This window comes from Somniosus microcephalus, chromosome 4, assembly GCF_052327205.1.
Source record: "Somniosus microcephalus isolate GS21.2 chromosome 4, FLI_Smic_1.0, whole genome shotgun sequence".
Lineage (NCBI taxonomy): Eukaryota > Metazoa > Chordata > Chondrichthyes > Squaliformes > Somniosidae > Somniosus > Somniosus microcephalus.
The window spans coordinates 264421784-264448194 of NC_140990.1; positions in this window are offsets into that span (position 1 = coordinate 264421784).

Below are 26411 nucleotides of genomic sequence, written 5' to 3' on the forward strand. Positions count from 1 at the left end.
AGTCCAGTCTGTATAAGTTAATACCTAATAAGTGAGTATGAACAGAAGCTGAGAACCCAAAGCCTAACTACTTTCACCATTGCATTCCCTCCAATTAAATGAACCACTTTAGCAATGAATTGCTGTTAGATGAATAGTTTCAGCCCACATTTACACATTTTGCCAGACTTGCCACCCAAATGTTTCCTAGTCACTTTCTGTATAATGTGCCCATTACTTGCAGTAGGGTCAAAACCTGATCAAGTCACATTAGTTAATGATGCACGTTGCTTTATAAACAACGGGAGGGCTGTCATTTTTGGGGATTTGTTTGACTATTTGACCACGGGAAGTTCTTGGTGTAATTTACACTAAAATGTTTCTAAATAAGTTCCATTTAGCTAACAAAGGAATTAAATCCACAGAGCGTGTTCGGAGTACAAATTCAATCTAGACACTTACCATTTCAACTTACGCAATGGAAGTTCATTAGACATTGCAGCAAAAATTCACGCTATTATTTTGGGATGGCCCATTCATACAAGCCCAGCATGGGTAGCTGGCAGAGAACATTCACCTAGAAGGATGGTAGCCAGTTTGATTAGCTGCTCAACTGGCTAATCCCTGAACATGGACAACTGGAGGAAGGTTAGAGGTCAAGCCATTGGCTTCCTGTCCACATAGGAAATAAAGAAACACATAATCTGGTGTGGCACTCTGCGAAGGCTGGTAAGAAAGCCAAACCTAAAGAGAGAAAGCTCTCTCCTTAATTACAGGGCCAACTCGATTCAATGAGAATGGCAGTTAGAAAGACTGTATTTAGCTCACTATTAAGGAGAGAGTGGTATGTTGTGTTATTTTCTGTTATAAAATAAGTTGTAATTCACTGTAATTGTTATTTTTGTTCACATTATATGAAAAATAAATCAGCTTGTTGATTTATATTTGGGCTCTTGCACTAAAGTGTTCATCAGACCACCTTTCAGAAGATAGAAGAAGCGCACACGGTCCACGTACAAAATTACAGTATCCACTTCACATAAACAGAAGTTCCATTGTTACACCCTCTGTGTCACGTTATTGTATGATTAGATATTGGGCAGTAGAGGTAAACTCCTCGCCGTAAGGGACACAGGATCCACTTACAGAAATGGCCAGTGACACTTGAAGAATAGTGAAGATTTGAGACACAAAATTTGTAACAGGGACAAAACTGAGAAACTCAAATATTGCTTCAGATCAAATTTTTACTAAGTCCTGGTGATGTGATCTTATTCAATTTTCACTTTTTTGTAAAACCTGCCAATGTGCATCAAGTAAAGGTTTAAAGCACTTCAAATTTTAGAAAACCTTTCTTTGCGCAACAGAAATTTGTGCTATCTCAACACAATTTTGTAGAAAATACTTACAGAAATTGATTGTATATTATACCACATTGTCCACTTCTTGCGTTGGATCGATTCAGTAATCACAGTTTTAGCAGATTGGGGGACCTTTTATCTTTGTTCTTTTTTTTTGTAACACCAAATGTCCCCTTCCCTTCCTGAAGGAACTGGCATGTATCATTATTTGGGAGTCATCTGGCCTAGGGTATCTTGCTCAAGTATCCATTCTTCATGTATGAACTTAGTATTGATTATTGGTAGACTATTTGACCATGGAAGGACATCACAGCCAAAGCCTATCTCATCCAACATCTACAACTGTACACTTCCAGCAGGGTTCACTAGATAGCAATCAGCAGTGGAATCTCTGACCAATTTTCCCCTCTGAAACTCAAAAGCCAATTGCAGCATTCTTACCCAACCCGGACTGAAACCAATTAACTTAGCACTGACCAGGGATTGAACTGGGGATGCTCATGGGCCGGAATTTTGTTTAGCTGGGCGGGTTGGGTGCAGGCAGCTGGCGTGGCAGGTCGCGACCCCATTCCTCATTTCATTCCACTCCTGAGATAGGCATTCCCTTAATGGCACCTATTAAGGCAGCCCTGCGTATTACCTGGCCCTATTAAATGGTGCGGGTCTGATGACATCATCGATGACGCGTTTTCAGCCAGGATATTTAAAGGAGCCATGGCCACATTGCATTTGAAGGTTCATCTAGGATTGTGCAGGCACTGTATTGGAGCTATTGAGTGTTGCTAAGCCTTGGAAACATGACTGCAGAGGCAGAGGGCTGCACCCAGGTTCTCAGATGACTCCCTCCATATGCTTGTGGGGGGAGTGAGAGCATGCAGGGAGGTTCTGTTCCCTTCTGATGGATGGAAGAGACCTCCCCAGGAGACCAAACAAGCCTGGCTGGTGATAGCAGAGGAGGTAAACAGCAGGGATGTTGTCAGGAGGACCTGGGTGCAGTGCCGGAAATGCTTCAATGATCTCATGAGATCAGGAAAGGCGAGTGCAAAGCCACACTCAACTTCATCCTGCTGTGCCTCTCATCACATCTCCATCACTGCCTTCCCATCCCTGCTCCTGCACATCCTTACTCACACCAACATACCTTGCACCTCCACCCATCCCTCTCTCTCTATCTACATTATCACATTCCCACCTGACTAACCACCCCTCACCCTCATCCTAATGCAATCATGCCAACTAACAACACACAAGGAGGTCACTTGTCATTGGCACCCCACTGCATCATAGTCTCCCTCTAAAGATCTAACCCATCCATTCCTTACACTCATTCCATCATTCTCACTCAACCTTCTCTTCTTTCCCTCCTTGCAGGAGAAGAGAGCCCACAATAAGAGGGAGAGGGCGAGAACCGGAGCTGGCCCTCCATCATTGGCCACCTTAACTGCAGCAGAGGAGGTCGCACTGGAAGTATCAGGAGTCGCAGAGCAGCTTGGGTGGTAGAAGGAGAGAGGGGGATATCTCAGCAACCTGGTGACAGAATTACACCTCATTCAGCCACATGGCATACAGCAGTCACTCACATGGGGACTGATGTCAGCAGCCAGTGAATGTTCATAATGTGCATAACGGTATCGTTACCCATTCTTGATATGACATATCTAACTCATCTCTTTACTCTCCCACAGGTCCATCAAGAGCACCCCCTCCCCCCCCCCACCCCACTGTCCAGGAGGAAGAGGAAGACGACTCCTCAGAAGAGCCTCCAGCCTCTGAGGGTGCACCGTCAGCAGATATAAGCGCAGCCAGCACCAGCACAGCACAGATAAGCACATCTCAGTGGGTCCGACGCGAGATAGAGGAGTGTTGTCACTTGATCTGTCACAAGTCACAAGTGAGCAAGAGGAGATGGTGGCGACAGGGACAGCAGTGGAGACTCCTGGCCGGAGGGCACAGGATGCTCCCAGCTCTGCTTAGCTGCATGCAGGTGCTGAGCCTCAGGGGGCCATCCTGAAAGAGGGCGATCCGGAGGTGCAGGAAGAAGTGCAGGAGGCTTTGACAGGCTTTGCGACTGTGATGTCTGCAAATGTGCAGAGAATGGAGGAGTCCATCTCCAACATGAGCACCACCGTGTCGCAGGCAATAGTGACTGTAGGCTCTTCCATGGAAAGGAGCACATGCTATCTATAGAGAATAGATGGTAGAGGCACATAGACCTCCTCTAGGAAGGATGTCAATGTAGACTTGGGTCCTCACGGCCCCACTGCTGTGCAGCAAGGTGTTCTCCAGCTTCTTGCTAGCAGGGAAGTGCAGGTGGCCCATGAGAGAGATGACGGTGAAAGGGGACATGGAAGTGGGGGCTCCTCTCAAAGTGCTCACACTTCTCCTCCATTGCATCCCCTCAGTCAGAGCCCCACATGCCTCCTGGGATCGCGATGGCTGAGTCTGCCTCTGCACAGTCGCAGGAGGAGCAGACTTTGGCGGGACCATCACAAGCTCCAAGACCTAGAGGACGTCCGCCAAAAGTGTCTATGCAGTCACAGCAGGGAAGTGAGCAGCCTACCTCCACCTTTGCTGAAGGCACAGGGGTTGCACCTTGTAGAAGCACGCATAAGAGAAAGATGAACGACAAGTAGATGCACAAGGGAGGCACTTGGGTGTTTTAATAACTGTTGTGTAAAGTTTCTGTTACTCTGATGTCACAGATAAAAATATTTATTTTCACCACTTTTTTATGGCCAATTTTGTCTGCAACTTTGGAAGTGACTTAGTGAGTTGGAGTGAATGGTGGCACATAATGTTACCTCTAACAATGGTGGTCAGTGTGAAAAGAATGGCTTGGACATTGTAGGGATGCTTTATGGTGTTGCTGTGGGGTGGTGGGAACCTGGCGTAGCATGTGGCAGCCATATGGGTGTAATGCCTAAATCTGGCCATGATTAGGCCAGCCCTGGCCTCCCGGGCAGCAATGTGCTCGGGTGCTGGTGGGATCTGTACCACTGGTTCCTCCTTCTCGTCCTCCTCCTCCTCATCTTCCAGCTGATGCCCCTCCTCCTCCTCCTCTGAAGAGGCTGTGCACACAGAGTCTTGATGCTCATGCAGCACTAATCCTCACTGCAGTGCTGTGTTGTACAGAGTGCAGCAGACCACGATGATTCTGGAGACCCTGGCTGTTGCGTACCGAAGGTCTCCTCCAGATCTGTCAAGGCATCTGAAGCGCATTTTCAGCATGCCTATTGTTTGCTCTATGACACATCTGGTGGACATGTGGCTTTCATTATATCTCTCCTCAGCCTTAGTACTTGCCCTCCTCAAGGGTGTCATGAGCCATGTCTTTAGTGGATAGTCCTTGTCTCTAAGCAGCCAGCCGGAATGATTGTTTGAAGGTGCAAAGAGCTGAGGGAGGGTGGAGTGGTGCAGGACAAAAGAGTCATGGCAGCTGCTAAGGAATTTGGCGCACACATGCATGATGATCTTCCTATAGTTGCAGACGAGCTGCACATTGAGGGAGTTGAAGCCCTTGCGGTTGACAAAGACTCCTGGGCTATGATGGGGTGCCCTGATGGCCACATGTGCGCAGTCTATGATACCCTGCACCCGTGGGAAGCCAGCCAGAGCAGCAAAGCTGAGCGCCCGCTCAGTAACACTGGCTTCATCAGTGGTAAATCATAGAGTCATAGAGTTATACAGCACGGATAGAGGCCCTTCGGCCCATCGTGTCCGCGCCGGCCATCAAGCCCTGTCTGATCTAATCCCATATTCCAGCATTTGGTCCGTAGCCTTGTATGCTATGGCATTTCAAGTGCTCATCCAAATGCTTCTTAAATGTTGTGAGGGTTCCTGCCTCCACAACCCTTTCAGGCAGTGAGTTCCAGACTCCAACCACTCTCTGGGTGAAAAAGTTCTTCCTCAAATCCCCTCTAAACCTCCCGCCCTTTACCTTGAATCTATGCCCCCTAGTTATTGACCCCTCTACTAAGGGAAAAAGCTCCTCAGCATCCATCCTATCTATGCCCCTCATAATTTTGTACACCTCAATCATGTCCCCCCTCAGCCTCCTCTGCTCCAAGGAAAACAAACCCAATCTGCCCAGTCTCTCTTCATAGCTGAAGCGCTCCAGCCCCGGTAACATCCTGGTGAACCTCCTCTGCACCCTCTCCAACGCGATCACATCCTTCCTGTAGTGTGGCGACCAGAACTGCACACAGTATTCCAGCTGTGGCCTAACCAGTGTTTTATACAGTTCCATCATAACCTCCTTGCTCTTATATTCAATGCCTCGGCTAATGAAGGCAAGTATCCCATATGCCTTTTTTACCACCTTATCCACCTGTTCCGCCGCCTTCAGGGATCTGTGTACTTGCACACCCAGATCCCTCTGACCCTCCGGCTTGCCTAGGGTCTTACCATTCATTGTGTATTCCCTTGCCCTGTTAGTCCCCCCAAAGTGCATCACCTCGCACTTTTCCGGGTTAAATTCCATTTGCCACTGTTCCGCCCATCTGACCAACCCATCTATATCGTCCTGCAGACTGAGGCTACCCTCCTCGCTATTTACCACCCTACCAATTTTTGTATCATCCGCGAACTTACTGATCATACCTTTTACATTCATATCCAAGTCATTAATGTAGACCACAAACAGCAAGGGACCCAGCACCGATCCCTGTGGTACCCTACTGGCCATAGGCTTCCAGTCACAAAAACAACCTTCGACCATCACCCTCTGCCTTCTGTCACTAAGCCAGTTTTGTATCCAATGTGCCAAGGCACCCTGGATTCCATGGGCTCCTACCTTCTTGACCAGTCTCCTGTGCGGGACTTTATCGAAGGCCTTACTGAAATCCATATATACCACATCCACTGCGTTACCCTCATCCACACACCTAGTCACCCCCTCAAAAAATTCAATCAAATTAGTCAGACATGATCTTCCCTTGACAAAGCCATGTTGACTATCCCTGATTAATCCTTGCCTCTCCAAGTGGAGACAAATTTTGTCCCTCAGAATTTTTTCCAATAATTTTCCTACCACTGATGTTAGGCTCACTGGCCTGTAGTTCCCCGGTTTTTCCCTACTTCCCTTCTTGAGTAATGGTACTACATTAGCGGTTCTCCAGTCCTCTGGCACATCCCCTGTGGCCAGAGAGGTCCTGAATATATGTGTTAGAGCCCCCGCAATCTCTTCCTTTGCCTCACACAGCAGCCTGGGATACATTTCATCCGGGCCTGGGGATTTATCCATTTTTAGGCCAGCTAAAACCGCCAATACCTCCTCCCTCTCGATGTGAATATGTTCGAGCATATCGCAGTCCCCCCGCCCTATTTCTATGTCTACATCGTCCTTCTCCATAGTGAAAACAGATGCAAAAAATTCATTTAGAACCCCTCCTAAATCTTCCGGCTCCACACACAGATTGCCACTTTTGTCCCTAATGGGCCCTATTTTTTCCCTAGTTATCCTCTTACCCTTAATATACTTATAAAACATCTTAGGATTTTCCTTTATTTTGCTCGCCAGTGTTATTTCATGGCCCCTCCTTGATCTCCTAATTTATTTTTTAAGTATCCCCTGCACTTTTTGTACTCCTCTAGGGCTTCCTCCGTCTTTAGCCTTTTGTATCTGCCAAAAGCCCTCCTTTTTTTCCTAATCCATTCTCGTATATCCCCTGACATCCAAGGTTCCCTGTGGTTTTTGGAACCACCCTTGACCTTTACGGGAACATGTTGCCATTGTATGATCCCAATCTCCCTTCTGAAAGCCTCCCATTGCTCTGATGCATATTTTCCTACAAGTAGCTGATCCCAGTCCATTTTGGCCAGATCCTGCCTTATCCTATTAAAATCGGCCTTCCCCCAATTTAGAACCTTTATTTCCGGCCCATCCCTGTCCTTTTCCATGACCACCTTAAATCTTACTATATTATGGTCACTGTCACCAAAGTGCTCACCTACTAGCACTTTTTCCACTTGGCCGGCCACATTCCCTAGAATTAGGTCCAGTACCGCCCCCTCTCTTGTAGGACTTTCTACATGCTGGCTCAAGAAGCTCTCCTGGATGCACTTTAAGAATTCTACCCCCTCTGAGCCTTTCACACTCTGACTATCCCAGTTAATATTGGGGAAGTTGAAATCCCCCATTATTATTACCCTATTATTTGCACATTCCTCTGAGATTTGCCTACATATCTGTTCCTCTATCTCCCCCTGACTGTTTGGAGGCCTATAGTACACTCCCAGCAAGGTGCTTGCCCCCTTTTTGTTTTTAAGCTCCACCCATATGGCCTCATTAGAGGAACCTGCTAATATATCATCCCTCCTTACTGCAGTAATTGACTCCTTAATTAATATTGCGACACCCCCTCCTCTTATACCTCCCCCTCTGTCTCGCCTGAAGATTCTGTACCCCGGAATATTGAGCTGCCAGTCTTGCCCCTCCCTCAACCATGTCTCTGTGATAGCAACAATATCATACTCCCATGTGTTTATCAACACCTTCAGTTCATCCACCTTACTTGCAAGACTCCTTGCATTAAAATAGATGCCATCCAGCCTTGCCCTTATATATTTGCCCTGTCTACCAAGCTGACTTGTTTTTTTCTCTATAATTGGCAACACATCACCCCCTATTTCAGCTCCCCTCTGTATCCCATCCCCCTGTCAAGTTAGTTTAAACCCCCCCCAACAGTGCTAGCAAACCTCCCCGCAAGGATATTTGTCCCGCTCTGGTTCAGGTGCAACCCGTCCGACTTGTACAAGTCCCACCTTTCCCAGAAGCAGGCCCAGTGATCCAGGAAAGTAAAACCCTCCCCCCTACACCAACTCTTTAGCCACGCATTCATCTGCTCTATCCTCCCATTCCTATACTCACTAGCACGTGGCACTGGGAGTAATCCAGAGATTACAACCTTTGAGGTCCTGCTCTTTAATCTGTTACCTAGCTCCCTAAATTCTTGATGCAGGACCTCATCCCCCTTCCTACCTATGTCGTTGGTCCCAATGTGGACCACGACCTCTGCCTGCTCACCCTCCCCCTTAAGAATGCCCTGTAGCCGCTCAGTGACATCCCTGACCCTGGCCCCAGGGAGGCAACAAACCATCCTGGAGTCACGTTTTCGGCCACAGAAACGCCTATCTGTTCCCCTTACGATAGAATCCCCGACCACTATTGCTCTCCCACTCTTTTTCCTCCCTTCCTGAGCAGCAGAAGCGTCCCTGGTGCCAGGAAGCTGGCTGCTGCTGCCTTCCCCTGGTGAGTCATCCCCCTCAACAGTATCCAACTTGGTATACCTGTTTGAAAGGGGGATGTCCGCAGGGGTTCCCTGCACTACCTGCCTGCCTTTGTTGCTCCGCCTGATGGTCACCCCCTGTGCTGCCCTACCCTGAGGCGTGAACAACTCGCTAAACGTGCTATCCACGACCCTCTCAGCATCGCGCATGCTCCAAAATTCATCCACCCGCAGCTCGAGCGCCACAATGCGGTCTACAAGTAGCTGCAGCTGGATGCATTTCCCGCACACATGGTCGTCAGGGACACTGGCAGCGTCCCTGACTTCCCACATGGAGCAAGAGGAGCAGAACACAGGTCTGAACTCTCCTGCCATGACTTACTCCTTTAATTAATTTAAAAATTTATTCAATACCCCAGTTACAGGTATACTCTAGGGCGCTTTATTTACCAACTATCCCCACTACACCACAGAAATTTAACACCACAGAATTCAAGCTTGTATTGAAAAGAGAGAAATACTCACCAACCAATCACTTACCTGCTCCCTGGTGACGTCACACTTGGATTACTTTTTACCTCTCTCCTGGAACCTGGATTAGTATGCCTCTGACTGCTCCCTCTCAAGCCTTTAAGCTCTCCCGCCTCGGGCTGCTCCCGCGTAGGTCCGCTGCTTCTCCAGTCTCGGGGCTGTGGGCCTCGGTGCCTCTGACTGCTCCCTTTTAAGCCTTTGAGCTCTCCCGCCTCGGGCTGCTCCCGCGCAGGTCCGCTGCTTCTCCGGTCTCGGGGCTGTGGGCCTCGGTGCCTCTGACTGCTCCCTTTTAAGCCTTTAAGCTCTCCCGCCTCGGGCTGCTCCCGCGCAGGTCCGCTGCTTCTCCGGTCTCGGGGCTGTGGGCCTCGGTGCCTCTGACTGCTCCCTTTTAAGCCTTTAAGCTCTCCCGCCTCGGGCTGCTCCCGCGCAGGTCCGCTGCTTCTCCAGTCTCGGGGCTGTTGATATAATTGGTTGACTTGTCAAATAGGGCATCGGTTACCTGTGTGATGCATCTGTGGGCGGCCGACTGTGAGATGCCGCAAATGTCTGCTGCAGATCCCTAGAAGGAGCCTGAGGCGAAAAGGTTGAGGGCACTGGTGACTTTGACAGCCACTGGTAAGGCATGTCCACCCGCTCCTCTGGGCTGCAGGTCTTGCTCCAGCAATCTGCAAATGTCTGTGATGACCTGGCGTGATAGCCTGAGGCTCTTTTGGTACTGCTGCTCCGTCATGTTGAGGAAGCTCATCCTCTGCCTGTATACCCTATGTTGGGGGTATCGTCTCTGGCGTGCTGCAGCCCTGCACTGATGCCCACTGTCCTGTGCAGCATCAGGTGGTTGAGGAAAAGGTTGGTGGTGCTGTTTTTGTTGCTGATAGTGCGCCTGCTGCTGCTGGTGTTGGGGCTCATCGTGGTCCGATTCTGAGGACCAAGGTGAGACATTATAAACGGCACCCATGATGATAGGCGATAGGTTCTACCAATGACGTGACAGTGGATCCCGACTTTGCTGAAAACACTTGCAACCTCTAGAAACCTAAATCTGTGCTGGCAATACACTCAGCAACAGCATCTGCCTTAGCACAGTGACCAGGTGTCAGGTGGGAGTATTTATTGTACTTTCCATGCTGTGCACTAATGAGTTCCATCAATGGTCACTGAACCTCAGATTCACAGACTTGGTTCTCGAGCTGCTTGATTCCTGTGGTCATCCAGTGAAAATGGAAAGGTAGGGTTAAAAAGACATTTAAGGTTCACGGCGAGTTCCCGACCCGCTCCAGGTTATTTCAACTTTCACTCCCAACCCGCCTCTAATCCTGCCCGCATGGGCACAAGAAAATTCCGGCCTTGGTCTTTGTAACTTATGTCGTTAGACAATTAATCCATTAGGGAAGCTATTGTGGGGGATTTTCTACTGAACACAGATGGTCATTCCCTCTGAAAGTCAAGAAGCAATGCTGAGAATTACAGTTTTGGTGCATGTTGCCCTGGTAGAGTGTAATGGGAGTGAAATTGGATAAAGCTCAAAAGCGGCCGCGGGGAGCGCGAAGCGTGATCTGCCTGCGCCCATTCAAAGTGGTGCAGGCAGCACACAAAATTCGTGCTGCCTGCTCATTATAATGATTGAAGCACTGATCTGAGCACTAAGCGTGCTGCTGGTTGGCTTAGTACTCAACAAGGGGTCCAATATCGGGTGCAGTCTACTGGCCAATAAAATTTTGACTAGGCTCTCTGCACTACTTAAAGGGGAGGTGCTTTGTTGTAGAAGCAGCTCATTGTCACTCTGAAGCCATGGCCCAACAGGGAAAAGAGAGGGCAATGAGGTTCTCAGATGCAGCACTGGAGGCCTTGGTCCTGGTGGTGCACAGAAGATGTCAGGTCCTCTACCCACAGGGGGACAGGAGGCTTTACAGGCAGCATGCAGAGGGCAGTGGGAGGAGATCGCTCAAGCCGTCAGTGTCACGTGTGTTGTCCCCAGGACCTGGATCCAGTGCTGCAAGAAGTTTAATGACCTCACACAAATGGTCAAGGTCAGTGAATGCATCTTCAAATGCCGTATCCCACTATCTGCACCAATAGCCTCACGCACTGCTCAATGCACCACACGCCCATCACTCACCTACCAACAATCTCTAGCAATCACAACTCATACCTCATAAACAAAGCTTCATGTCACCCTCACACACATACCAATGCTGCACGACTCACACCCACATTTCACACCTTGCAAAGACTGCCAGCTATTCAATCATGGCAGGTACATCACCCAAACACACTGCACCACACTCACTGACACACTTCCCTTTCTCTTGCAGGCAAAGGTGGCACATAACAGACGTGAGCAACAACAGATGGGTGGAGGGGAAGTCTGACTTCAGAACCTGACTGAGCTGGAGGAAGCAGTGCTGGAGATCATTGGAGGGGCCGTCACTGAGGCCGTGGCGAGAGGCGAGGTTGAAAGCATTGCTGATGATGCTATGCTCATACCTAATCCTTCTTCTCACTCCCACTTCTCCCTCATCCCACATTCTCTTCTCACTTACAAGCTGCTGATGGTGTAACCATGCACATCTTGTTTTCCCTCCTCCCCTCACCACAACCAGACCCTTTTGCCTTCCTCCTTTCAGACACCCAAGAACTGCCATCAGCCCAGCCAGTCCCCGACATTGTAGAGAATGAGAGTGAAGGAGAAGACGAGGCACTGTCACTCGATCTGACACTCCCAGGCACCAGCTCAGAAAATGACACTGTGCGTACTTTAGAGTGTAGTATAGAGGCAGGATGTGCATGTGGTGAGTCACCGGGCACGAGTGGGCTGCAGTCAGGCCAGGGGGAAAAGGTAGCACAGGCGCCAGCTCCCTGGAGGGCAAGTTCGCGCATAAGTTCTGCTGCACAGGACTCAGATGATGGGCTTGATTTTCATTGAGGAGTTGGGTTGGAGGCGGGACTACAACTTTCGGGGTTGTAGTCCCGCCTCCATCGAGTTCTAGCCAACCCTTGCGATTTTGACTTGATTGACCTTGTTGAGCCCGCCCAGTGGGCTCAGCAGGCCAATTAAGGGCCACCCGGCAACAGGTGACATCACAGATTGAAATTTCATCTGTCAAGACCTTATCAGCGTTTGACAGCTGTTTGAAGCTGACAATCTGTACTCCAAGTTAATTCCTTCCTGTCAGGATGATTTAGAGATCTCCTCGGAACAGAAAGCTGAATGCTGCAATTTTTGACAGCTCGCAGCCATTCTGCTTTCTGTGCCGGTGAGATGAAGGAAGGCTGTAAAAGTAAGTAAAGGTATGTAAAACTTCGTTAAACACTTTACACACACCAAACACACTTACCTTTGCACTCATGCACCCATCACTCACCTGAACACCGGACATCTCGACCCCTCCAAGCCCTTCATCCCGACGGTCCGCCTCCTCTAACTTGGCGTGGTTTGGAGCCATCGGGAATCCCACACTTCAACCTTAAAAATAGGGATTAGGCTAAAAACTGCCTGTTAACTACCTGTTAACAGGCAGTTAATTGGCACTAATCCCTTCCCACCTTGGGGAGGCGGGTCCCAGTGCGGGGCGGGTACCCGCCTCCTTTGAAACTGGCATGGAGGCAGGTTGGGTGCGGGATGGGGTCGGGACTCCCGATTTCGGGATTTTAACTTCCCACACGCCTCCAATCCCGCCTCCACGGCCCAATGAAAATCCTGCCCGATGACTTCGACGGGGCAGCCTTCAGAAGAAGGGTGATGGGCATGTACACAGAAATGCTTGGTGCAATGCCAAGCCTGCCAGAGAGCCTCCTGTCATTGTCAAGGAGCATGAAAGAGTGTGTTTCCAACATTGGATGGTGCTTTGTATGGAGCTTGGAGCCTATGGTTTCCAGGATGTAACTGATGGGCAATTCCATTAGGACACTTGTGGACCCAACCATGGTGCTGGGTTTGATGGGCAATGTCGCAGCTTCCATTGCAGGACAAGCGGAAGCGACCCAATGTCTGAGTACTGCAGTGCAAGCTCAGACTTCTGCCATTGTGGCTGGGTTTATGAGTGTGGAAAGGGGCTTGCAGGGTCTCACAGCAGTCCAGCAATCTGTGCTCCAACAGATGGCTAGGAATGCTGAGGCGCTGCCCCAGGGGAGTGGCAGTGGCTCCGTGGAGCAAGAGCCTGCTGTCCTCTCTCAGGATGACAGCATTCATACTCCCATCCCTGCCAGTCCGCCAGTGCCCTTGCTGCTGCCTGTAAGCCAACCAGCCCAGACTGCTACCACCTATGCCAAGGTGGTGCAGTCTACAGCTGGGTCTTCTAGGCCCGGCACTGCTCCAGGTCATCCTACAAGGCCATCTGAAGTCTCCCCCATGGAAAGTCAGCAGCCTTTCTCCAGTCATGCTGCAGCCACTGGGGTAGCATTGCGCAGGAGCACTAGAGTAAACAAAGGAACACGGAAGACAGACACTAAGAGAATGCACAAGGGTGATTGGTTGACATTGTGGTGTAGTTTTGCATTGATTCATTTATAAATTATGTTTGGAATGTTTGTTTTGTGGTAGATCTAATTTCAGCTTTGTGCCCAAGAGGACGCTGTGATGTTCCCTGACAGTGGGATGGTAAGTTGGGGAAGTGGGGGAGACTTCAGATGGGTTTCATTCAGGGGAACCTGATTCTGATGAGGCCATCAAGGGCAGCCTGTTCAGAATGGGGATCTGTTGCCTTCCTCCTCCTCCTCCCTTCCTCCTCCTCTTCCTCCTCCTCCTCCTCCTCTTGAGGTGGTCACCGAACCTGTGGTGGCAAGGGCTGCACCCTCATGATGGCCAAGTTATGGCGGATGCAATAGACCACCACAAAATGGGACACCCGCTCCAGCGTGCACTGGAGGGCTCCCCCCGAGCATCAAGGCAGCGGAACCATTGCTTCAGAACACCGATGGTCTGCTAAGTGAGATTCCTTGTGGCAGCCTGGCTCTCATTATATGAGTGCTGGCCATGAGTGGTGGGGTTGCGGAGGGGAGTCATCAGCCAGATGCAGAGTGGATATAGCCCTTGTCTCTGGGCAGCCACCCTTGGGTTTGACATGATGACTGGAAGATTGCTGGCGCAGGATGAAGGCATCATGACTGTTGCCAGGATAAAAGGCATTCATCATCATGATGTGCTGGCTGTGGCTGGACACCAACTGCACATTACGTGAGTAGTAGCCTTTGGGGTTGCGGAACATCTCAGGATTGATATGCGGCGCCCGCAAAGCCACATGTGCGCAGTTGATGGCGTCCTGCACCATGGGGAAGCCTGATATCCTGTCAAATCCGCATGAACATTCCTCCTGTTTCTCTCTATTCAGAGAGAAGACAATGATGCCTACTCTCCTGGAGTACAGAGCCTCTGTGACCTCCCGGATGCAGCGATGGACAGCAAACTGGGAGATGTTAGCTACGTCTCCTGCTCCAGACTGAAAGGATCCGATGCGAAAAAGTTGAGGGCAACAGTGACCTCGAGGGCCAATGGCAGTGCCATCATCACCCTGCTCTGAGGCTGCAGGTCTGGTTCCAGGAGGTGGCGGAGTTCTATACCCACCTCGTTGATGAAGCGGAACCTCCTAATACACTGCATCTGGCTGAAGTGCAAGTAGGAGAAGTGCTCTCATAAGACCGAAGGTGGGTAAGGCCTCCTGCTGAGAGCCCTCCTGCCCCTCCTCCTCCTCCTTCTGTGAGCAGCTTGTCCTCTTCTTTGCTGCCTCTGCTCCATCTCCCTGCCATACTCGAGCATGAGAGGGACTGCAAGTAGAGCCCTAATGACTGAGAGCAAGTAGTGTGAGCAGAACCTTTTAAATCAGAAGCAAGGCGTTCTCCACTTCCAGCAACACTCCCCATAACCTCAACAACTTTAAATAACTGTAGGAAGCTCCAAACAGTTGCACAAACTTACACAGAGCCAGTACAAGTCAAAAAGCAAGTCAGCTGCAAGTTGTTGCTGATTCCTTTTAATTCCGCTGGTGGGGGGTCCTTCCTGCTGCTGAACGCACATTCAGCTGTTCGTGATCTGGAGAGGGCATTGAATGGAACGACAACATTGAAAATGGCAGGTCATGCGTCAACTCAGCGTTGCACACTGATTGGCGTCACGATCTGTCTCATTACCATTTCTGTAGCGAGCGCAGGCAATGTCAGTGCTGCCGACCTGCCCAAAATGACAGCCGCTGCAGGAGTGGGTGGAAGCAAGGCTGCTGCCATTTTTCTCTGAAACCGGCCTTATCAGCTGGTGCTAAGGTGCTGAATTTCACAGCCTACATACCTTCTTTCCCCTCAACCTAAGTATCCTCTCCCATTCCCTCTTCGTGTCTTTGACTTCTCTTGTTCCTCTTTCCTTATTCATTATTTCTATGTTCTTTCTTTTCTCACCAGAGGGAATGAAAGAAAAAGAAAAAAACAGGGAAACAGATAAAGAATCATAGAATCATAGGCCCCGATATTTACGGGGAGGTAGGGTGATTGTGGGGCAGGCTAAGAAACAGCTGAAGAACCCGGCAAGGTTGCTGATTCGGAGGTCCTGCCGAACTTAATGGCAGAAACCGATTGTCATTTTTTTTGTTCCTTCTCCCGCCCGGCAGCCTGGCCGGAGACTTGGCGGTTAAACCAGCAGCAGGTGGCGGCAGCCGGGGAGCCTTGTGGATGGCCACCAGAAATCAGGGAGGGGGGTTGGGTGGGAAAGTCGGCCATCGTGGCAGGGAGGAGAGATTGCGGCTGGAGGGAAGAGACAGGCCGTGATCGGCAGGGGAGAGGCCGAAGGCTTCCTTGACGGGCCTGGGGGGAGCATTCCTGCTCCTGACCCACAATGAATGCTGGAAAAGGCACTTACCTTGTGGAGCCAGCAGCTCCTGCCTCCCTTTCACTGCTGGGTTTCCTGACCCCTGGGAAACCCGCGCAGCAGCAGTGAATTTTAAATCAGGCTCCTAATTGCACTGTGAGAGCCCAATATGTTAATTAAGTGCCCCACCTCTCCACAGCTCTTTGAAAGAGCTATCAATCAGTCCCACACCCCTGCTCTTTCCCCATTGCCTTGTAATTTTCTCCCCTTCAAGTATATATTGTAGGGGGGTGGCGAGTGTGGCGCGTGCGCCCAGTCAGTTATGCCCCTGACTGTGAGCGGTTCGAATCGCTCCCACGTCCCTGGGTTCTAGACACCGGACTTAGGTACAGGCAGCGATACAGAAAACTCGAGTAGACAGATGGTTTGGATACAAGCAAAAACCAAGATTTTATTGAACAGGAAAATTAATACAGTCTTAAAAGAAGTTACCACTATAACATTACAGGCAAATACACTTATACAGGGAATGGGGAACACACGGCACATCGAGCGAAAACAACTATCTTAACAATCCCCTTATCCTTATCGCACCCCCTATACCTAACTAGATTAAGCTATGAGGGGCCAGAATTCATGCTCACCAATCCAAAGATAAAAGCCAACTGTTAACGAGTGCGAGTTTTGAAGTCTGGTTTCTGGTCCTTCTAGGTACCTCGTCGCCATGTGGTCCTCAGGGGTGTGGTGCTGGGTCGGTTACTGCGACACACCTTCTCCCCTCCGCTACCGTCGTCATCTCGTCTCAATGGGTTCTCCTCTTCTTCTCCCTCGGGCGGTTGTCGGCGGTACCGTTACGTCGATGAGACGATTAACAGTTTTTGCTGCTTAGATTTTACTACCCATCCTTCGAACGCTAGCATATTCGTCATGGCATGGACACCTGCATTTATTTGCAGTGTTCAAGGTGTTTGCCCCCACCGTCCTCAAGGACTTTCTTCCCCGAGCGTCAGCTTATAACCAGGCGCTTGGTTTAATTATCGATACGTTTTTCGCTGCCCTGCTCTGCCCTTATCGAGTTATTATCGTCTTCTTCATCTCCTCTTGTCTCGTCGGACTACTATACGAGTCCTGGCCTACCTGCTCGACTTCGTCTCGCCCCTTTTTGTGGCCTGGGCGTCCTGGATGGCTGTGGACTTGTGCCTCGCTCCCCTTCCTAGCCGTTGGTATGGTGTTTCTGGCTACTGAAAATCTGCTCCGGGGAGAGAACACACCACGAGGCCAGGGCACGAGTACGAGCGGCCCAAGAGGCCGGAGCCACGAGAGCAGAGTCAAGAGCAAGAGCAAGAGAGAGAGATTGCTACCCGGGACCTTCAATTATACTCCTTTCGAAAATCCTTATCTTTGTGCCAAATCAGGTTAGTTCTTTGTCTTAAACTTGGCGAGCTAGTTTAAACAATGGTAGCAATCTATACTGACGGTTTTTAGATGGCCAGTAATTGCATCTACCGGCCCGATAATTGGCTTGTATGGTCCTGAAAGTTCTTTGATGGGCTTGTCCAGCCTCGATGGCTGGGTTTAATCTGTTTCCAATTATGTATGCAGACTGTTTGATGGCTTTAACTAGAGGCCTCACTGAATTTAGATCTGCCTCCTGTTGAATCCGTGAATCTTAAGGTATGGTGTTCTTCAATAAATAGACGGAGGCTGCAGATCAGCAATCAACAGGTGTTTACTGGATGAGGGTAGTCTAAAAACTAACAATCCAGATGCCTGCTCAAGGCTTATATACAGGTGTGGTCACTGCCGGTACTACAGTATACAGGAGCTGTAAAAGTAGTTCTCTCTTAAAGGTACATACACTACAATTCCTCCCCTTTTAGATTAACAGTACCCATAACATTCAAATAACAGTTAACACTTTAACATGCACATTTAACTGAAATAGTCCATTTATAGATTCAGTCTTTGGGGTGGCTTCCTGATCCTTTCTGGATAGCGCCTTTCCTGAGTGTCTTGTTCTTGGTGTGGAGGTGATTCTGGCCCCCTGTCGTCGGTTAGTTCATCAGTTTCCGCAGCTACTGTTTCTGGGGTAGATGCTACCGGTATGTCGGGTTCATCCCCAGGTACGCGAAACATGGGGTTGACTCGTTACTGTGACGCTAGGATCTGGTCGACATGGCGTCTCACAATGTTCTCCCCGACATCCACTGTGTACATTAGTGGCCCCTGCCGTGTGTATATCGTTCCGGGCTGCCATTTCTCTGTTCAGTAGTCGCGGGCCAAGACTGGTTGTCCTACATTGAAGCTCCTTGTCAGCTTCTCATTGATGTGCTGGAATTGCTTATCCTCAACATTTCTTCGCACATTTGGTCTGAGCAAATCCAGACGAGATCTCAACCTTCGGTTAAAGAGCATCATGGCCGGGGTTTGGTTGGTAACTGCATGTGTCGCATTTCTGTAGGCTAACAGGAAATTGTCCACCTTATGCTGTAGTGGAATGTCATCATCGCACATGGCCCTTATTGCCTTTTTAAAGGTTTGTACGAACCTCTCAGCCAATCCATTTGTGGCTAGATGATACGGGGCGGATGTGTAATGCCTTACCCCATTCCTTCTCATAAAGTTCCGAAACTCTTCGGACACATCTGTGGTCCGTTATCAGAGCAAATCTGCTCTGGCAAGCCGTTCCTGGCAAATATGGTCCGTAGGACTGCAATCGTTTTCTCTGTAGTGGTGGAGGACATTTTGATCACCTCAGGCCATTTTGAGTGCGTATCCACTGCTATTAAGAACATTGAGTCCATGAATGGACCAGCAAAATCAATATGCACCCGTTGCCATGGAGAGGAGGGCCACTCCCATGGGTGTAGAGGGGCCTGTGGTGGTGCATTTTGGACCTTCTGGCATCCTGAGCAGCTCTTGGTTAGGTCCTCGATTTGTTGATCGATCCCCGGCCACCACACATAAGCCCTAGCAAGGCTTTTCATTTTCACCCCTCCCAGATGGCCTTCGTGAAGCTCATTGAGCACTCTCTCTCTTAATTTGGGTGGAATTACCACTCGGGATCCACACATCACTGTCCCCTGGCATACTGACAGCTGTTCTCTTCTGGATGAGAATGCTGGCAACAGTGAGTCGCCATGTGTTGGCCATCCCTTCACCGTCAAATCATATACCCGAGACAGTGTCGGATCATTTCGGGTCTCCCTCTCTATATCCGCGTTAGTTACTGCCAAGCGTTCAATTATCGACGAATAAAATATTTCGACAGGGTCCACTGCTGGTGCTTCCTCCGCAGTAGGCAGTGGCAGGCGTGATAGCCTATCAGCGTTTCTGTGGTGTATGTAACCTGTTCCACCTTAAGAGAACTTAAGCCTGTTCCACCTTAAGAGATGTACTACTTTCTCTGGCTGCTGTATACGTAATACCGGTGGTGACCACCGGTGTATAAGTACTGTGTAGTGATATTGTATTTAGTATAGTCCTGACCTCCAACTAGTAAAGACCTGTTGAACTTTATTCTTGTAGTCTGTGTCAGTAATTAAGCTTAATACAACTGGAACACACAGACTTAACAGTGGCGACGAGTCCGATTCTTACCCTGCGACAGTTTATATCCACGGCGGCTTCGTCCACAGAACGGGCGTCGAAGAGAGGCATCCACCCTCATCACCCTGCTGGAAGACGCGTCGCGCGGCAGGCATCGAGAACCCGGAGTGCAGAAGACATCCTGAACTCGAAGCCTCCATCAGCGGCAGTCAGCTATCTTCTTTCTACCTCGGTGGTGGGTAAGCCGGTCAGCGACGCGAGCAGAAAGTCGGCCGCGTTGGCTGTACAGACGGGGGGAGGAAGACGGAGGAATAAGGGCGGTGAGATCGATCGTGACCGGAGATAAGGGCCGGGCCGCATTCGGGCCGAAAGGCGCAGCGCAGGGACATCGATCGCGGCTGGTGATAAGGGCCGGGCCGCTTTCGGGCCAAAAAGGCGCAGCGTTTGGGGCGACTGAAGGCGCGAGAGCCGCGGTGAAGGCGAACGCAGCCGGTGCTAATAACCGGGCTGCAAGAAGGGCTGCGAGGCGTGACATCGGGGAAGCGCGAATGCCCGAGGGAGCCGCGGTGAAGCGGAGACAGTGTCGGGGGAGTTACTAACCACTGGGAAAGGGGAGCAGCAGCGGCACGCCAAACGCCATTGCAGCCAGTGGGTGAAGACCGCCAAGCGCGGGAAAACCGCCATTTTGTAGGCGGAGGACGAAGACAAGAGCGGGAAGCCGCCATCTTGGGATAAAATTTAAAAAAATAAAAATTGCAACGATGCCTAAACATGGGAACATTAATACCTTTGATAGCGACATCGAAGATTGGGCCATGTATGTAGAACGCATACAAAATTATTGTAAAGCAAATAAAATCCCAGATGCAGAGAAAGCACTAACTTTATTAAACTTAATGGGTGCGAAGACATACGGGCAATTGAAACACCTTTTATCACCAGATGAACCGGCGGATAAGACGTTCGAGGAGATTGTTACTGTCCTGAAAAATCATCTAAACCCCACGCCGCTGATGCTAGCGGAACGATTTAAATTTTACAGCAGAAGGCAGCTGAAGGATGAAAGCAATGCTGAATATTTAATGGAATTGCGTAAGCTAGCAAAGTACTGTCAGTTTGGAATGGGACTAACAGACGCGCTAAGAGATAAATTTGTGTGTGGATTATTAAAAGAAGATACACAAAAGCGACTGCTCGAGGAGAATGAGCTGACGCTTGAGAAAGCGGTCACTATGGCAGCAGCACACGAAGCCGCAGCGAGAGGCATGGCAGTAATGCAGCTACGGTCACCGGAACTCAGTACAAATAAATTGGGTTTGAATACTGTAAAATGTTATCGTTGTGGAAAGACAACACATGATCAGAACCAGTGTTGGTTTAAAAACCAAGAATGCTGAACATGTGGCAGGCTTGGCCACATAGCTAAAGTATGCTGGTCAGGAAAGAAGACCAGCAACAAAAAGTCACCGCAAGGAAAATACATAAAGGTGCACAAGGTGACAAAGACCAGTTCGAACGAACAGAAGTCAGATTCAGACGCTAGCAGTAATGAACTGGGTAGCTTAAGAGTACACAGCGTTGGTAAGGATGCAGATCTCCAGACAATTTGGGTCACTCTTCAGATAGCAGGAGTCCAAGTAAAGATGGAATTGGACACTGGATCGGCATTGACGGTCATGAATAAGAAAGATTACAAAAGGTTATTCCAACATATTCCCCTACGGAATACGGAGATTATATTGAAAACATACACGGGGCAAAGAGTGTACCCCATCGGAAAGATAGAGGTAAAAGTGGTCCACAAGGGTGATATACCTATCAATTCATCCAATGAAAAGCGACGAGTTAAGATAGTAACTATAGGTTTTTATTGGCTAAATAACAGAGCCCACCCTCGTGGGTGATCGGGTCCAACAAGGAGGAATACCAGCCAGTCGACCACCTTTATACCTGGGCAAGCAGGCGGAGTCATGGGCGGAGTCAGCTGTGGTCAGCCCAGGTATAACAGCGCGACAAGAGGTGACCTTGTGTAGTGATACAACAGTGTAAACAGTGATAACCATAGTGTAACGATATAAACAGTGATAACCATAGTGTAACGATAGTGAACGATACAAGTGGTTAAAGTCTGGTGACCCCGGGGTGGCAGAGGTCGTTGTGGAGGGTCTGCAGTCTATCAATTTACGCGCTGGCGCATGTACTTCGTGATAGAGCATCTGGGGGTTCGTTCAGTTTACCAGGTCGGTACAAGATATCATAATCATAGGTTGAGAGCTCGATTCTCCACCTCAAGATCTTGTCGTTCTTGATTTTGCCCCTCAGCTTGTTATTAAACATAAAAGCGACTGAACGCTGGTCGGTGAGGAGGGTAAATCGTTTGCCTGCCAGGTAATGCCTCCAGCGTCGTACTGCCTCCACGATCGCCTGGGCCTCCTTCTCGACCGAAGAGTGTCAGATCTCAGGGCCCTGGAGGGTCCTTGAGAAGAAGGCCACAGGTCTCCCCGCCTGGTTAAGGGTTGCTGCTAGGGTGAAGTCGGATGCATCGCTCTCCACTTGGAAAGGGATAGACTCATCCACCGCATGCATTGTGGCCTTAGCAATGTCTCCCTTTATGAGGGAGAAGGCTGCGCACGCTTCTGCCATCAGGGGGAAGGAGGTGGACTTCATGAGGGGTCTGGCTTTGTCCGCATAATTCGGCACCCATTGGGCATAGTAGGCGAAGAGCCCCAGGGTTCTCTTCAGCGCCTTTGGACAGTGGGGGAGGGGTAGCTCCATGAGGGGGCGCATTCTTTCGGGGTCGGGGCCGATGACCCCGTTCTCTACTACGCAGCCGAGGATGGCGAGACACGAGGTGTTAAACACACATTTCTCCTTATTGTAAGTGAGGTTCAGCCGTTCGGCCGTACGGAGGAATTTCTCCAGATTAACATCGTGGTCCTGCCGGCCGCGGCCGCAGATGGTGACGTTATCTAGATAAGGGAACGTGGCCTGCAGCCCGTTCTGGTCAACCATCCGGTCCATCTCCCTTTGGAAGACCGAAACCCCGTTGGTGACGCCGAAGGGAACCCTAAGGAAGTGGTAGAGGCAGCCATTCGCCTCGAAGGCGGTATACTGGCAGTCCTCAGGGCGGATTGGGAGTTGGTGATAGGCCGACTTAAGGTTGATGGTGGAGAATACCCGGTACTGTGCAATCTGATTGACCATATCAGATATGCGGGGAAGGGGGTATGCGTCCAGCTGGGTGTACCGGTTTATGGTTTGGCTGTAGTCGATGACCAGGCGGTTTTTATTGCCGGTCTTAACGACTATGACCTGGGCACGCCAGGGGCTGTTGCTCCTCTCGATGATGCCCTCCTTCAGGAGACGCTGCACCTCAGAGCTAATAAAAGCTCTGTCCCCGGCGCTGTACCGCCTGCTCTTGGTGGCGACGGGTTTACAGTCGCGGGTGAGGTTAGTGAACAGGGAGGGGGGCGGGACCTTGAGGGTGGATAGGCCGCAGGTGGTATGCGGTGGGCGGTTTAAAGGCTGCTGGTTGTCGACTGTGAGTGGGGGGAGGAGTCCACCGTATGCCAAAGTGACACTTTGAAGGTGGGATTGGAAGTCCAGCCCTAGTAGGATGGCAGCGCAGAGCTGGGGCAGGACAAGGAGTTTAAAATTTTTATACTCCGTGCCCCTAACCGACAGGGTCACAACACAGTAGCCGCTGATGTCTGTAGAATGGGACCTCGACGCCATCGAGATTCGGTTGCGCGTTGGCCGGACAGTGAGGGAGTAGTGGCTCACCGTGTCTGGATGGATGAAACTCTCCGTGCTTCCGCTGTCGAACAGGCAGGTCGTGGCGTGGCCGTTTACTTTGATGTCCATCATGGACTTGGACAGGTGATGCGGGCGAGCTTGGTCCAGTGTGACGGAGGCTAGTGTATGGCTGAGCGAGCTGCTGTAGTCTGCGGGTGATGCGGTGGTTGGGTCTGGAGGCAAGGTGGCGGTTGAGTGTGGTGGACAAAATGGCGGCGCCCACGAGGTTGAATAAAATGGCGGAGAAGATGGCCGCCCCCACAACTCACATGAGGCACTGCTGGTGTCGGTGGCCTTGATCAAAGATGGCCGCCCCCATGACTCACACGAGGGGATACTGGCATCTGTGGCCTTGATGAAAGATGGCCGCCCCCACAGCTCGCATGAGGCACTGCTGGCGTCTGTGGCTCTCCCCCTGCAGGCCTTAGCGAAGTGGCCTTTCTTGTGGCAATCGGAGCAAGTCGCGTTTCTTGCAGGGCAGCGCGTCCTCGGGTGTTTCGCCTGGCCACAGAAGAAGCAGCTAGCGGCCCGATCGCGGGGCTCCGATGTTGCAGCCGGTACCGGGGGTGGCGGTCCTGATCGGTTCTGGGACGCCGACGCTGAGGTAGGTCCCAGAGGCGGCGGTGCGAGGGGTATTGCGGCCGGGGTCGGGCCGGAGTCCCAGGGTCGCGCAGCACAGTACCTGGAATACGCCTCGAGGTCCCGATGGGCCACTTCCAGAGAGCGAGCGAGGGCTGCAGTTGTATTCAGGTCGAGGTCCTTTGATTCGAGCAGTCTTTGCCATGAGTAGTCGGACCGAAGGCCTTTCACGAAGGCATCGCGGATATTCCCTTCAGTATTTTCTGCAGCCGTTACAGCTTTAAAGTCACAGTCCCTGCCGAGTGTTTGTAGCGCCCGTAAAAATTCATCTACAGACTCTCCTGGCTGTTGCGAGCGGGATCTTAGGAGATGTCTGGCATACATAGAGTTTACCGGGCTCCGGTACTGCTCTTTCAGCAGGTTGAGGGCGTCCTCGTATGTAGTAAGGTCCTGGATGATTGCAAATACTTTAGGGCTCACTTGGGCGGTCAGAACTCTTAGTTTGGATCCCGGAGGCACGCCGGATTCTCCCAGGTAGGATTCGAAACAGCTCAGCCAGTGTTTGAAGTCGAGGGCTGAGTTCGCTGCCTGTGGGTTTAGATCCAGGTACGGCGGTCGGAGGGCTCACAGCCAGGCCGGCTGCTGTGGCTGTTGTAGCTGGCCGTTTGGCTGGTCGTTTGGCTGCTCCGATCCACTCATTTCAAAATTTAGCCAATAAAATTGATATACCTATCAATTCATCCAATGAAAAGCGATGAGTTAAGATAGTAACTATAGGTTTTTATTGGCTAAATAACAGAGCCCACCCTCGTGGGTGATCAGGTCCAACAAGGAGGAATACCAGCCAGTCGACCACCTTTATACCTGGGCAAGCAGGCGGAGTCATGGGCGGAGTCAGCTGTGGTCAGCCCAGGTATAACAGCGCGACAAGAGGTGACCTTGTGTAGTGATACAACAGTGTAAACAGTGATAACAATAGTGTAACGATATAAACAGTGATAACCATAGTGTAACGATAGTGAATGATAAAAGTGGTTTACCACAAAGGGCGAAGAAAGCCAAGTAATGGACTTATATGTGCTACCTGAAGGAGGTCCACCACTACTGGGACGGGAGTGGATTAGGAAAATGAATATGGACTGGCACTCCTTAAAAGCACTAACGGTAGATTCCGGGGAAACAGATGTCAATGTCCAAAATATTGGATGATGCTAAAGAGGTGTTCCAGCAAGGACTGGGAACACTGAAAGGAATTACGGCAAACATCAAGATTGATGAACATGCACAACCAAAAAGCCAGACCGGTACCCTATGCAATACGACCTACTGTAGAAGCGGAACTGGAAGCGCTAGAACGTTCAGGTGTACTGTCTAAGGTTGATTGGAGTGAGTGGGCTACGCCCATTGTTCCCGTTATGAAACGTCCTTCGAGCAACAAGCCAGGAGAACCAGGGAAGGTTCGCATCTGTGGAGATTTCAAGATCACCGTTAATCTGGTGCTTCACACGGTGCAGTATCCGCTTCCGCGGATTGAGGATATTTTTGCTTCGTTGTCTGGCGGGAGCACTTCACCAAGATAGACCTGGCACAGGCGTACTTGCAGATGGAGGTTGAAGAAGAGTCACGCCAGTACCTCATGATCAACACGCATAGAGGTTTGTACCGGTATAATAGGCTGGTTTTTGGAGTGGCATCGGCTCCGGCAATTTGGCAGAGGGCCATGGAGCAGGTATTACAGGGAATTCCAGGCACACAATGTTACCTGGACGATATTCTGATTACAGGTGATGGTGATGAAGAACACCTCGCAAACTTGGAACTGGTGCTCAACAGACTGAAAGAGTATGGACTTAGAGTTAATCGGCAGAAATGTGAGTTCTTTCAGAAGCGGATCTCGTACTGTGGTCATGTCATTGACCGGGAGGGGCTTCATAAGTCTCCTGACAAGATAGAGGCAGTTGTAAAGGCTCCCGCTCCGGATAATGTCTCTCAGTTGAAGTCGTTTCTGGGATTGATTAACTATTACCATAAGTTTCTACCGAATCTATCCACGGTACTGCACCCACTGAACGCTCTTTTACAGAAGGGGGTACCATGGGAATGGAGCGAAAACTGTAAGAAGGCATTTTGCAAAAGCAAAGAATTGATCACCTCAGAGGAAGTGTTGGCTCACTTCAACCCGACACTGCCTATTCAGTTGGCTTGTGATGCTTCTCCATATGGTATTGGGGCAGTACTCTCACACAAGTTGCCAAATGGCACGGAAAGGCCAGTCGCGCTTGCATCCAGATCATTGACCTCCGCTGAGCGCAACTATGCGCAGATCGATAGGGAGGCTCTCAGCCTTGTATGGGGAGTGAAGAAGTTTAATCATTACCTGCAGGGCCAAAAATTCACACTTCTGACAGACCATCAGCCGTTGGTATCCATTTTTAACCCTAAGAAGGGTGTTTCGGTGATGACAGCACAGCGACTCCAGAGATGGTCCCTTTTCCTAGGAGCACATCAATATCAAATAGAATTCAAAGGTACAAAGCAGCATGGCAATGCTGATGGGCTGTCGCGCCTGCCACTACCTGAAGCAGAAGAGACGACGAAAGT